At 46.2% G+C, this 13,528-nt stretch overlaps 1 pseudogene; it reads left to right on the forward strand.

The window, feature by feature from the left end:
• The first annotated feature begins 10,905 nt into the window (after positions 1-10,905).
• Positions 10,906-11,589, forward strand: LOC129017936 (peptidyl-prolyl cis-trans isomerase A-like; annotated as a pseudogene).
• The last annotated feature ends 1,939 nt before the right edge of the window (positions 11,590-13,528 follow it).

Raw genomic sequence — 13,528 nt, forward strand, 5'->3', positions numbered from 1 at the left:
TACTCTGTCTATGGAGTAGCTGTTCTTTCACCACTTGACTTTCTAAACAAACTTGCTTTTGCTTTGCACTGCAGACTCGCCCTGAATTCTTTCTTGAGCAAGATCCAAGAACCCTCTCTTGGGGTCTGGATCGGGACCCCTTTCCTATAACAGTGCGACCAGGCTGTCCCTGCTCACCAAGGTGTCTGGGCACAGGGTCAGTGACTGCTCTTCGTAGGTCTCGGTGAAAACCTGCAGAGGAATGAGTGAGTGTAAGAAAGGGAAGGAGACATTTTTAATTAAGACCAGGCAAGATTAGGCAATAGGAGAAAAGACAGATATGAGTCAAAGCTTACTCACATGTTCCTGGCCTGGGAGGCAGAGATAGATTGTCACTGTCCGCAGCCACGGCAGAGCTGGGCTGTATCCTGGGCCTGGAATGAAGAGGTACCTCCCTCTCCTCCCCTGCTTCCTGGGATTCCGGGCCTGACATCCTATAGCAGGGTACACTGGAGACAGGGCCAGACGAGTTACCACACAGCATTGTCCCTGGCATGTCACCATTTTTTGTAATTTATTGTTTTTTACTGTGGTGAAATACACCTAACAGCTGGGCACAGTGGCTTACACCTGTAATCCCAGCACTTTGGGAGGCTGAGGCGGGCAGATCACTGGAGGTCCGGAGTTCAAGACCAGCCTGGTCAACATGGTGAAACCCCATGTCTACTAAAAATACAAAAATTAGCCAGACATCATGGTGGGCACCTGTAATCGCAGCTACTTGGGAGGCTGAGGCATGAGAATCACTTGAACCCGGGAGGTGGAGTTTGCAATGAGCTGAGATCGCACCACTGCACTCCAGCCTGGTGACAAAGCTAGACTCCATCTCAAACAAAACAACACAAAACAACATCTTGCTTAGTAAGTTTGTGCTTGACCGAAAACTGGGGGGAAGAGCTAAAACGAGACGTGAAAGTTAAGATGGGATTGCTGAGTGAGTCAAAAGAAATTAAGATTGAACTTGACAGTCAGCATTTAAAAGGGAGAAGTCAGATGCACATCGACAAACTGGCCATTTTTCATATGGAAAAGATCTGAGGGTTTGCACTGACTCTCAGTTTCTTTTTTTTTTTTTCTTTTTTTTTTTTGAGACGGAGTCTCACTCTGTTGCCCAGGCTGGAGTGCAGTGGCGCTATCTCTGCTCACTGCAAGCTCCGCCTCCTGGGTTTACGCCATTCTCCTGCCTCAGCCTCTCGAGTAGCTGGGACTACAGGCGCCCGCCAACACGCCCGGCTAATTTTTGTATTTTTAGTAGAGACGGGGTTTCACCGTGTTAGCCAGGATGGTCTGCGATCTTTTGACTTCGTGATCCGCCCGCCTCGGCCTCCCAAAGTGCTGGGATTACAGGCGTGAGCCACCGCGCCCGGCCTGACTCCCAGTTTCTATATGAGCCGCAGCAGGTGAGGAGGCTGCCAGAACAACCTCAGCCCTCTCCGGCTGCACCCAGGGAAGGAATTGCATTAAGTGGACCAGGGCTCCCTCTGCGCTTGTTAGGCCAGCCTACAGGCTTTACTTAAATACGGGCAGCATAGTTTAGGAGAGATGTGGAAAATCTGCAGTCCATTCATGAGAGGATGACAGAGCATCAGGATACAGAGAACTTCTCTCCCCGAGAATCACTGAGGGCACTGTGTTTCTCCTGGAGAAAAGGAGACATGCTTAGACATGGTTGTGGCCGGGTATGGTGGCTCATGCCTGTAATCCCAGCACTTTGGGAGGCCGAGGCGGGCGGATCACCAGGTCAGGAGATCGAGACCATCCTGGCTAACACAGTAAAACGTCATCTCTACTAAAAATACAAAAAGTTAGCCAGGCGTGGTGGCGGGCACCTGTAGTCCCAGCTACTGTGGAGGCTGAGGCAGGAGAATGGTGTGAACCCAGGAGGTGGAGCTTGCAGTGAGCCGAGATTGTGCCACTGTACTCCAGCACGGGTGACAGAGTGAGACTCCATCTCAAAAAAAAAAAAACAAAGACATGGTTGCTACCTCTCATCTTGGAGAGTGGCCATGTCAAAGAGAAAAGACTCATTGTTTCTCTAGAAAGCACAGTGAAAAACAATAAGCCCGGCCTGGGGCAGTGGCTCATGCCTGTAATCCCAGCACTTTGGGAGGCCGAGGTGGGTGGATCACCTGAGGTCAGGAGTTCAAGACCAGCCTGGCCAACATAGCGAAACCCCGTCTCTACTAAAAATACAAAAATTAGCCTGGCTTGGTGGCGCATGCCTATAATCCCAGGTACTTGAGAGGCTGAGACAGGAGAATTGCTTGAACCCAGGAGGCAGAAGTTGCAGTAAGCTGAGATTGCGCCACTGCACTCCAGCCTGGGTGACAGAGCGAGACTCTGTCTCAAAAAAAAAAAAAAGAAAAAGAAGAAAAACAATAAACCTAAAGATGAGGCAGGAGACACATTTAGCATAAGAAAGCAGTTTCTGACAACCACAGTGGCTCAGCCCACAGAAGTAGTGAGCTTCTGTCCTTGAAAACGTTCGGATGTGGGCAGGATGATGTCAAGGATACCAGAGACATTACTGGCCAGAGAGCAGCGTTTCCCGATTGTTTTCCCCTTCCAAGCATCCCATTCTTAAAGAATCTCATTTTTTGAAATGTAAAATTAACATTAAATAAATTTCACTTATTAAAAGTAGTGATTATCCCATTTTATCTTTATTTTATTTAATTAATTAATTTATTTATTTTTTGAGAGGGAGTCTTGCTCTGTCGCCCAGGCTGGAGTGCAGTGGCATGATCTCCGCTCACTGCAATCTCCGTCTCCTGGGTTCAAGTGATTCTCCTGCCTCAGCCTCCCGAGTAGCTGAGATTACAGGAGCCCGCCACCACACCCAGCTAATTTTTGTACTTTTAGTAAAGATGGGATTTTGCAAGTTGGCCAGGCTGGTCTTGAATTCCTGACCTCAAGTGATCCGCTTGCCTCGGCTTCCCAAAGTGCTGGGATTACAGGCATGAGTCATCGTGCCCAGCCTAATTGTCCCATTTTGGTAATGAAAAACCTATATACTATCAATCATCCGATGCTCAGCTTGGGGCTGACTGAATAGAAGAAGTGACTCAGCCTTGGGGGTCTGGAAGAGCTTCTGAGAAGCAGAGGTTGTGCCAGAGTGGGGTTTGAGGAATGACTCGGGGGTTCTACAAGCAGACAAAAGAGGGTCTTTGCAGCAGAGAGACTCAGAGGTGAAAACATCAGCTCTGGAATAAACTACTGAGTATAAAGTGGGACTGAGAGGAGGCTGGAAGCAGCAGGGTGCAGATTTAAAAAGGCTTGTCGGTTTGATGAGGGCCGTGCAGGAGCTTTGCCCAGGAAAACAGCATGAGTGAAGAGGAGCTGGCCAAAAAAGAAAAAAGAGATAGAATCCAACTGCATTCAAAGAAAGACCTTCTGTTTATCAAAAGACACCCCCTACCACCACCAAAGAAATTCATGCAAGTCACAGACTGGAAATGATATCTGCAACACATTTAAATGACAAAGGATTAATATCAAGAATATATAAAGAACTCTTAAGAATCAGTATGGAAAAGAAAAGAAATGGGCAAAGAACACAAACAGGAATATCACAGAGGAGAAAGCACACATGTCCTGTAAACATATGCAAAGATATTGAACCTCATCGGCAACAAGGGAATGAAAATGTCATGCCCCTCAAATTGGCAAAAATTTAAAAATTGGACAATAGTAAGTGTTGGTGAAGCTGTGGAGCAATGTGGGAACTCTCATCCACTGTTGGCGGGAGTGCAAATCAGTGCAACTATTTTGAAAGCAATTGACATCTGGATACCCTTGAACTTTTGCATACCTTTGAACACCTGCATAGCCTTGGCCCAGTGACCTTACTCTCAGTGTATTCCCTACAGCAGTACTTCTCTCAAACTGTGGTGGAGGACCTGTCTTGTTTCTGTGTTGATTTCCAGTTTGTTTGGGGAATAATGCTTCTTGTAAAATACAATAAAAATGAACCACTAAAAAATGGAATGAAAAAAGGCATACAATTTACAAGCCCTGATATCTTGCTATTAGATTCGACAGACATAAAACTGCTTATGTATACCAAGGGGACATGTACAAAATGTTCCCGGCAAATCATTTTGTAATAGCAAAAAACAAAAAGTAACTCAAATGTCCATTGACAGGAGATCAGAGAAATAAATTGTGACATAATCACGTGACAGACTATTATAGAATTGTGAAAATAAATGAACTACAGCTCTACGCAATGACAAAAAAAGTCTCAGAAACATAATTGAGAGAAAGAAGTTTCTATCGCCCCAAAAATAAACCTCAAGCCTATTTTCAGTTACTTCTCCTTCTTCTTACCCCCAGCCCCAGGCAATCACTCATCTACTTCAGTCTCTATAGATTTGACTTTTCTAGACATTTTCTATACATGGAATCTTACAATATGTAGTCTTTTGGGTCTGGCTTCTTTCACTTAGCACAGTGTTTTGGGGGTTTCGCCCTTTGTTGTGGGATATATTAGAGCCTCATTCCTTTTTATTGCCAAATAACCACCTATGTCGATATGCCACATTTTGTTCATCCATTCACCAGCTGATGACATTTGAGTGGCTTCCACTTCTCTGCGAGTTTGAAGGATGCTGCCTTGGGTGCAGGTCTTTGCACTGATGTGTTTTCATTTCCCTTGAATTCAAACGCAGGTGGTATTGTTATTATAAAGCTCTACAACAAGAAAAATTCATTAGTGTGATGTTTAGAGATACATACAAAGTACTGAAACTTTTTTTTTTTTTTTTTTTTTTGGAGACAGAGTTTCGCTCTTATTGCTCAGGCGGAATGCAATGGTGTGATCTCGGCTCACCGCAACCTCCGCCTCCCATGTTTCAAGCGATTCTCCTGCCTCAGCCTCCTGAGTAGCTGGAATTACAGGCATGAGCCACCACACCTGGCTAATTTTGTATTTTTAGTAGAGACGGGGTTTCTCCATGTTGGTCAGGCTGGTCTTGAACTCCCGACCTCAGGGGATCCACCTGCCTCGGCCTCCCAAAGTGCTGGGATTACATGCATGAGCTACCGTGCCTGGCCAGTACTGAAACTTTTTTAAGGGAATAATAACAGCATTCAGGGCTGGGCACGATGGCTCACACCTGTAATCTCAGCACTTTGGGAGGCTGAGGTGGTAGGTCACCTGAGGCTGGGAGTTCGAAACCAGCCTCACCAACATGACGAAACCCGGTCTCTACTAAAAAATACAAAAATTAGGCTGGGCACGGTGGCTCACGCCTGTAATCCCAGCACTTTGGGAGGCTGAGGTGGGCAGATCATAAGGTCAGGAGATCGAGACCATCCTGGCTAACACGGTGAAATCCCGTCTCTACTAAAAACACAAAAAATTAGCCTGGCGTGGTGGCGGGCACCTGTACTCCCAGCTACTTGGGAGGCTGAGTCAGGAGAATGGCGTGAACCCAGGAGGCAGAGCTTGCAATGAGCCGAGATCGCGCCACTGCACTCCAGCCTGGGCGACAGAGCAAGACTCCGTCTCAAAAAATATATAATAATAACAACAATAATACAAAAATTAGCCAGGCATGGTGGCGGACACCTGTAATTCCAGCTACTTGGGAGGCTGAGGCAGGGAAAATTGCTTGAACCTGGGAGGCAGAGGTTGCAGTGAGTCGAGATCGTGCCACTTCACTCCAGCCTGAGCGACACAGTGAGACTCCATCTCAAAACAAACAAAAAAAAACAAAAACAAAAACGAAAAAACCAGCATTCAGGGGAGTAGAGGGGAGCATGGGGGTGGGAAGAGAAGGACACAGCTGGAGGCAAGGGTGATGGCTGGTGGGTTTATGGGTGCTCGCTTCATATTATGCTCCATAACTTACATATGTATTTTATTAGATATCATGTTTATGTATGTATGCTACATAATAAGAAGGCAAGGCTGGGTTTGGTGGCTCACGCCTGTAATCCCACCACTTTGGGAGGCCAAGGCGGGTGGATTACTAGAGGTCAGGAGTTCAAGACCAGCCTGGCCAACATGGGGAGACCCCCGTCTTGGAGGTAAGAATGGTTTGTTTAGACTCTAGACTAACACCGTCTAGTGGACCTTTCGGTTATGATGTGTATTAGTCTGTTTTCTCACTGCTATAAAGAACCACCTTAGACAGGGTAATTTATAAAAAGGGGTTTAGACCGGGTGTGGTGGCTCTCGCCTGTAATCCCAGCACTTTGGGAGGCCGAGGAGGGCTCATCACCTGAGGTGCCAATACAAAAATTAGCCGCGTGGTGGTGCGCGCCTGTAGTCCCAGCTACTCCGGAGGGTGAGGCTTGACAATCGCCTGAACCCGGGAGGCGGAGGTTGCAGCGAGACGAGATTGCGCCACTGCGCTCCAGGCTGGGCGACAGAGCAAGATTCCATCTCAAAAAATAATAATAAGGCATTTTAAAAAGTGAAAGCCTGTCTCCAACGCCCTAACAACCAAGGTTTCTACTGCAGCGACAGTGTGCGCACCGCACTAACTCCTACAGGGCTCTCAAAGGCCCAGGCACTGCAACGGGTGCCGGTGCCTGGCCTGAAAATCCCAGTCCCAGAGGTCTGCGGGGGTCCTCCATGCTTCCCAGGGGGCCTTGCTTCCCACTGGCCACCCTTAGAGCAAACAGCCCATCCGTGCACCCTTCTCCCTCCTCTCCCTGACCCCCTTGCCTCATGTACTCTTCCAGGAAGCAGCGTCATCCCCGACTCACATTTATTTGTTGTCTGTTGGCACCCAGATGCGTGTGCAGAATATGGCTCTATGGGAGCTGGACCCCGGCTGGCTCATGGCCCAAGCCCCGACGTGCACATGCCTGGCGGCAAAGGGGCTCAGGAAATACTGCAGAGTTAACAGAAGCAGCCGGGCCTGTGATGCGGATGGAGAGAACTGGGGCTATCAACCTGAACTGCTCTCTTGACAGCTGAAAGCATAGGCTATGCTGCTGCTGTTACCCTGGGCAGACACACACGTCTGGTAAATGTATGATTTGTTAGATATTTTGAGGTCTGGAAAACAGTTATCAGACCCTCATGAGCACCTTTAAGGACGCTGATATGGTTCGGCTGTGGCCCCATCCAAATCTCATCTTGAATTGTAGTTCCCATGAGCCCCACATATCATGGGAAGGACCCAGTGGGAGGTAATTGAATCATAGGGGCAGGTTTTTACCATGCTGTTCTCATGATAGTAAGTCTCAAGAGATCTGATGGGGTTTTTTTTGTTTTTTTTCTAGATGGAGTCTAGCTCTGTGGCCCAGGCTGGAGTGCGGTGGCGCCATCTCACTCACTGCAAGCTCTGCCTCCTTGGTTCACGCCATTCTCCTCAGCCTCAGCCTCCCGAGTAGCTGGGATTACAGGTGCCTGCCACCACATCTGGCTAATTCTTTGTATTTTTAGTAGAGATGGTTTCACCATGTTAGCAAGGATGGTCTTGAGCTCCTGACCTCATGATCCACCCATCTCAGCCTCCCAAAGTGCTGGGATTACAGGCGTGAGCCACCGCGCCTGGCCCAATCTGATGGTTTTATAAAGGGCAGTTCCCCTGCACACGCTGTCTTGCCTGCTGCCATGTAAGACTTGCCTTTGCTCCTCCCTCACCTTCCACCATGATTGTGAGGCCTCCCCAGCCGTGTGGAACTGTGAGCTCATTAAACCTTTTTTTCTTTATAAATTACCCAGTCTCAGGTATTTCTTCATAGCAGTATGAAAATGGACTAATACAGACCCCTAGGGGTCCAGGATCCCAGCTGGAGGTAACCATCCCTAGGTGAGCCTTAAAGTACTTTGCAAAGTTAGGATTCTGCATTTCCACGGCAGGGTGACCTCCTGGGGTCTAGGGCTCTTCATCACCCTCGTTGGCATCATCACTGTCATAATCCAGACCCCAGACAGATGTGTCTGAAGGCAATTGGGTGTGAGCCAGGAGCCCAGGGGGGCCTGGGCTGGAGGTGTGAATAGAGAAACTGCCTTCAGCTTCAGTCTCAAAACCTACCACAGGATCTTAACCCCAGGTCTGCACTGAGCAGCCAGCACTTGTGGCTACTTAACGTCTGAAATACGGCTAGTGTGACTTAGGAACTAAATTTTAATTTTACTTAACTTTTTTTTTGAGACAAGGTCTCATTCTGTCACCCAGGCTGGGTGCAGTGGTGCGATCTCAGCTCACTGCAACCTACGACTCCCAGGCTCAAACAATTCTCCCATCTCAGTCTCCCGAGTAGCTGGAACTACAGACACCCACCATCACACCCAGCTAATTTTAGTATTTTTTTGATAGAGACAGGTTTCACCATGTTGGCCAAGCTGGTCTTGAACTCCTGACCTCAAGTGATCTGCCAGCCTTGATCTCCCAAAGTGCTGGGATTACAGGTGTGAGCCACTGCACCTGGCCTTAATTTTAATTAATATAAAATTTTAAAATGGAAGCAGTGTAAATGTTTTTATATTCAACACAACTTTATTGCTTTAGTAAGACTACATTTCACTCTGTTGCAAATTGAGCCTTTGAATTGAGATGTGTAAAATACACACTAGATTTTAAGACTTGGCACATACAAGAAGGTAAAATGTCTCATTAATAATTTTTGAGCTGTGTGTGGGGTGGCTGCACCCTTGTAGTCCCAGCTATGCAGGAAGCTGAGGTGGGAGGATCACTGGAGCCCAGAAGTTGGAAGCTACAGTGAGTTGTGATCACACCACTGCACTCCAGCATGGGCGACAGGGAAAGACCCCATCTCTTAAAAAAGGGGGTGGAGGGGTTAAAGAAATAATAATTTTGATATTGATTACATGTTAAAATGGTACTATTTTGGATATACTGGGTTAAATAAAATATATTAAAATGAATATTACACCTTTTTTCACTTTTTCTAATATGGCTACTAGAAAATATAAAATTATATATGCAGCTCTCATTATATTTATGTTAGACAGACATTTCCATCATGATATGGCTTGGCTTTGTGTCCCCACTCAAATCTCATCTCGAATTGTAATCCCCACGTGTCAAGGGAGGGATCTGGTGGGAAGTAATTGAATCATGGGAGCGGACTTCCCCCTTGCTGTTCTCGTGATAGTAAGGGAGTTCTCACGAGATCCAATGGTTGTTTTTTTGTTTGTTTTCTGTTTTCCGTTTTTTTTTTTGAGACGGAGTTTCACTCTTGTTTCCCAGGCTGGAGTGCAATGGCACAATCTCGGCTCACTGCAACCTCCACCTCCTGAGTTCAAGTGATTCTCCTGCCTCAGTCTCCCGAATAGCTGGGGTTACAGGTGTGCCACCACACCCGGCTAATTTTTTGTATTTTTAGTAGAGACAGGGTTTCACCATGTTGGCCAGGCTGGTCTCGAACTCCTGACCTCAGGTGATCTGCCCTCCTTGGCCTCCCAAAGTGCTGGGATTACAGGCGTGAGCCACCACACCCGGTCTATACCTCTTTTCTTTATAAATTACCCTGTCTAAGGTGGTTCTTCATAGCAGTGAGAAAACAGACTAATACACATCGTAACCAAAAGGTCCACTAGACAGCGCTGGTCTAGAGTCTAAACAAACCATTCTCACCTCCAAGCATCCCGGCTCCTCCCACATCCACTTTTGATTCAAGCTCCCTGCCTGGGGGCCCCAAACCCTCTGATTCTCTGAAGCTAAGCCCTGCATTCCTCCATGTGAAGCTGTCTTGCCTGTCCTTTCCTGCTGGTAGGAACCATCTTCCTCTCTTAATATCCACTATTTATACCAGACTTCAGCACTTAGGCTTGGAGAACTAATTTCCTCTTCAGCTCAATTTTTACGTTAAAGGCAGTTAATACCCTTCTCTCTTAACTCAGCACCTTTCATATAAGGAATGGTAACTGATTATTCTAACAGTACTAATAGCACCTTTTTTTCCTGTGGTGCTTTACAGCTCAAAAAGGATCTGTCATCTCCCCACAACCTTAAGAGGGAGGACAGGTAGAGATTTTCATAGCCATCGTACACATGAGGAAACTGAGGCTCTTTGAGGTTATTTTGCACAGGTCATAAGGCTTGTTAATGTGGCCCCCATTTTTCCATTGTAGGCCAGTGCTGTTTCCCCTCCACGTGCTTTTGGTGCCCACGTGAAAATGCAGACAGGTAAAACTGAACATAGAGTTGGGCGCCTGTAATCCCAGCACTTTGGGAGGCCGAGGTGGGCGGATCATGAGGTCAGGATCAAGACCATCCTGGCTAACATGATGAAACCCCGTCTCTACTAAAAATACAAAAAATTAGCCGGGCGTAGTGGTGGGCGCCTGTAGTCCCGGCTACTCGGGAGGCTGAGGCAGGAGAATGGCGTGAACCCAGGAGGCGGAGCTTGCAGTGAGCTGAGATCACGCCACTGCACTCCAGCCTGGGTGACAGAGCCAGACTCCATCTAAAAAAAAAAAAAAAAAAAAAAAAAACTGAATATAGAAAGAAAAGACTAGCATGGTTGGGAAACTAGGGCTGCTTCGTGTTAAGAGGCAAGACTTGAACTGAACTTTGAGGAATGGGCAAGCTTTGGCCAAACAAAGAGGAGTATGCAGACTTTTGGGGAGAGAACCACAGCTTCTGTGAACACCAATCCATAATCAGAGTTCTTGATTAACAAAGAATGATGGAATTAAACATTTGCACTTTTTTTAAAAACAACAGTTTTATCAAGATATAGTTCATATACCATAAAATCCTCCCTTTTAAAGTATACAACTGAGTGGCTTTTAGAATATTCAGAGTTGTACAACCATCACTACTAATGTCAGAACATTTCACCACCCCTAAAAGAAACCCCATACCACAGATTCCGATGCCGCCGGGAGCCCTGTCATGCCATGTCACATATATTATAGTATATATATGCCTAGCCATGGTCAACCCCACCGTGTTCTCTGACATCACCATCAACAGCGAGCCCTTGGGCCACGTCTCCTTCGAGCTGTTTGCAGACAAGTTTCCAAAGACGGCAGAAAACTTTCCTGCTCTGAGCACTGGAGAGAAAGGGTTTGGTTATGAGTTCCTGCTTTTACAGAATTATTCCAGGGTTTATGTGTCAGGGTGGTGACTTCACACACCATAATGGCACTGGTGGCAAGTCCATCTATGGGGAGAAATTTGATGACGAGAACTTCATTCTGAAGCATACAGGTCCTGGCATTTTGTCCATGGCAAATGCTGGACCCAACACAAGTGGTTCCCAGTTTTGCAACTGCACTGCCAAGACTGAGGGGTTGGATGGCAAGCATGTGGTCCTTGGCAAAGTGAAAGAAGGCGTGAATATTGCGGAGGCCATGGAGAGCTTTGGGTCCAGGAATGGCAAGACCAGCAAGAAGATCACCATTGCCGACTGTGGACAACTCTAATAAGTTTGACTTGTGTTTTATCTTAACCACCAGATCATTCCTTTTGTAGCTCAGAAGAGCACCCTCCACCTCATTTGCTCACAGTAGCCTCTAATCTTTGTGCTATCTCTCAATTCCCTTTGGGTTCCATGTTTGCCTTATTCTCCTCCATGCCTAGCTGGATTTCAGAGTTAAGTTTATGATTATGAAATAAAAACTAAATAACAATTGCAAAAAAATAAAATAAAAAGAAAGAAGAGGCTGGGCGCGGTGGCTCACTCCTCTAATCCCAGCACTTTGGGAGGCCGAGGTGGGCCTACCAAAGGTCAGGAGATCGAGACCATCCTGGCTAATACGGTGAAATCCCGTCTCTACTAAAAACACAAAAAAAATTAGCCAGGCGTCGTGGCGTGCGCCTGTAGTCCCAGCTACTCGGAAGGCTGAGGCAGGGGAATGGCGTGAACTTGGGAGGTGGAGCTTGCAGTGAGCCGAGATTGCACCACTGCACTCCAGCCTGGGCAACAGAGCGAGACTCTATCTCAAAAAAAAAAAAAAAAAAAAAGACGGAAAAGGCATTATATATTTGTGAAGACATGGACAGAAATGTGTCCTGATTGTGGTGCCACAAAGCACTGAGCCTACTAGAAGACATCAGCAAAAGATCCCCTGAAAAGTGACTCCAAGCCATTCACTGCAAGGGATGGTTACACAGATGCAGAATACAGAAGGTCAATAGTAGCTTAATGCTACATCACAGCTTAACACTACATCATCCACCTCACTTCATCTCATCCCATCCGTATTGTGTCATTGTGCTCACCATCACAAGAACAGTGAGGATAGCACATGAAGATATTCCGAGAGAGAAAGAGAGAGACCACATTTACATAACTTTTATTACAGTATATTGTTATAATTGTTCTATTTTATTATTAGTTATTGCTAATCTCTTACTGCACCTAATTTATAAATTAAACCTTGTTATTGGTATGTATGTATAGGAAAAAATATAGTGTATATAGGGCTTGGTACTTTCTTCAATTTCGGGCATCCATTGAGAGTCTTGGAATATACCCACTGAGGATGAGGGGGAGCTGCTGTACATACTTTGCAAATATCTTCTCTCATCCCATGGGTTGTCTTTTCATTTTCTTTCTTTTTTTTTTGAGACGGAGTTTTGCTCTTGTTGCCCAGGCTGGAGTGCAGTGGCGCAATCTCAGCTCACCACAATCTCCGCCTCCTGGGTTCAAGCGATTCTCCTGCCTCAGCCTCCCGAGTAGCTGGGATTACAGGCATGAACTACCACGCCTGGCTAAGTTTTGTATTTTTAGTAGAGATGGGTTTCTCCATATTGGCCAGCCTGGTCTCAAACTCCCGACCTCAGGCGATCTGCCCACCTTGGCCTCCCAAAGTGCTGGGATTACAGGTGTGAGCCACTGTGCCCAGCCGTCTTCATTTTCTTGATGATGTCATTGAAGCACAAAAGTTTTAAATTTTGATGAAGACCAATTTATCTGTTTTTTCTTTCATCACTTATGCTTTTGGTGTCATATCTAAGAAACCATTGACTAATCCAAGGTCACAAAGATTTATTGCCTATGTTTTCTTCTAAAAGTTTTATGATTTTAGTTCTTACATCAAGGTCTATTTTGAGTCTTTTGTTTTTTTTTTTTTTTTTTTTTTTTTTTTTTTGAGACAGGGTCTTACTCTGTCACCCAGGCTGGAGTGCAGAGGCACAATCATGGCTCACTGCAGCCTCAACCTCTTGGCCTCAAGCGATCCTCCCACCTCAGCCTCCCAAGTAGCTGGTACTATAGACATGCGCCACCACGCCCAGCTAATTTTTTTGTAGAGATAGGGTTTCACCATATTGCCCAGACTGGTCTCAAACTCCTAAGCTCCAGCGATCTGCCCACCTCAGCTTCCCAAAGTTCTGGGATTGTAGGCATGAGCCACTGTACCCAGCCCCAAATTTTGTATATGGTATTAGAAAGCAGCCCAACTTCATTCTTTTATATGTGGAAATCCAGCTGCCCCAGCACCATTTGTTAAAAATATTTTCTTTCCCATTTAATTGTCCTAGTGTTCTTGTCAAAACAATTGAACATAATTGTACGGGTTCATTTCTGGACTCTCAATTCTATTCCATTG

The sequence above is a fragment of the Pongo pygmaeus genome, chromosome 19, assembly GCF_028885625.2.
Source record: "Pongo pygmaeus isolate AG05252 chromosome 19, NHGRI_mPonPyg2-v2.0_pri, whole genome shotgun sequence".
Classification (NCBI taxonomy): domain Eukaryota; kingdom Metazoa; phylum Chordata; class Mammalia; order Primates; family Hominidae; genus Pongo; species Pongo pygmaeus.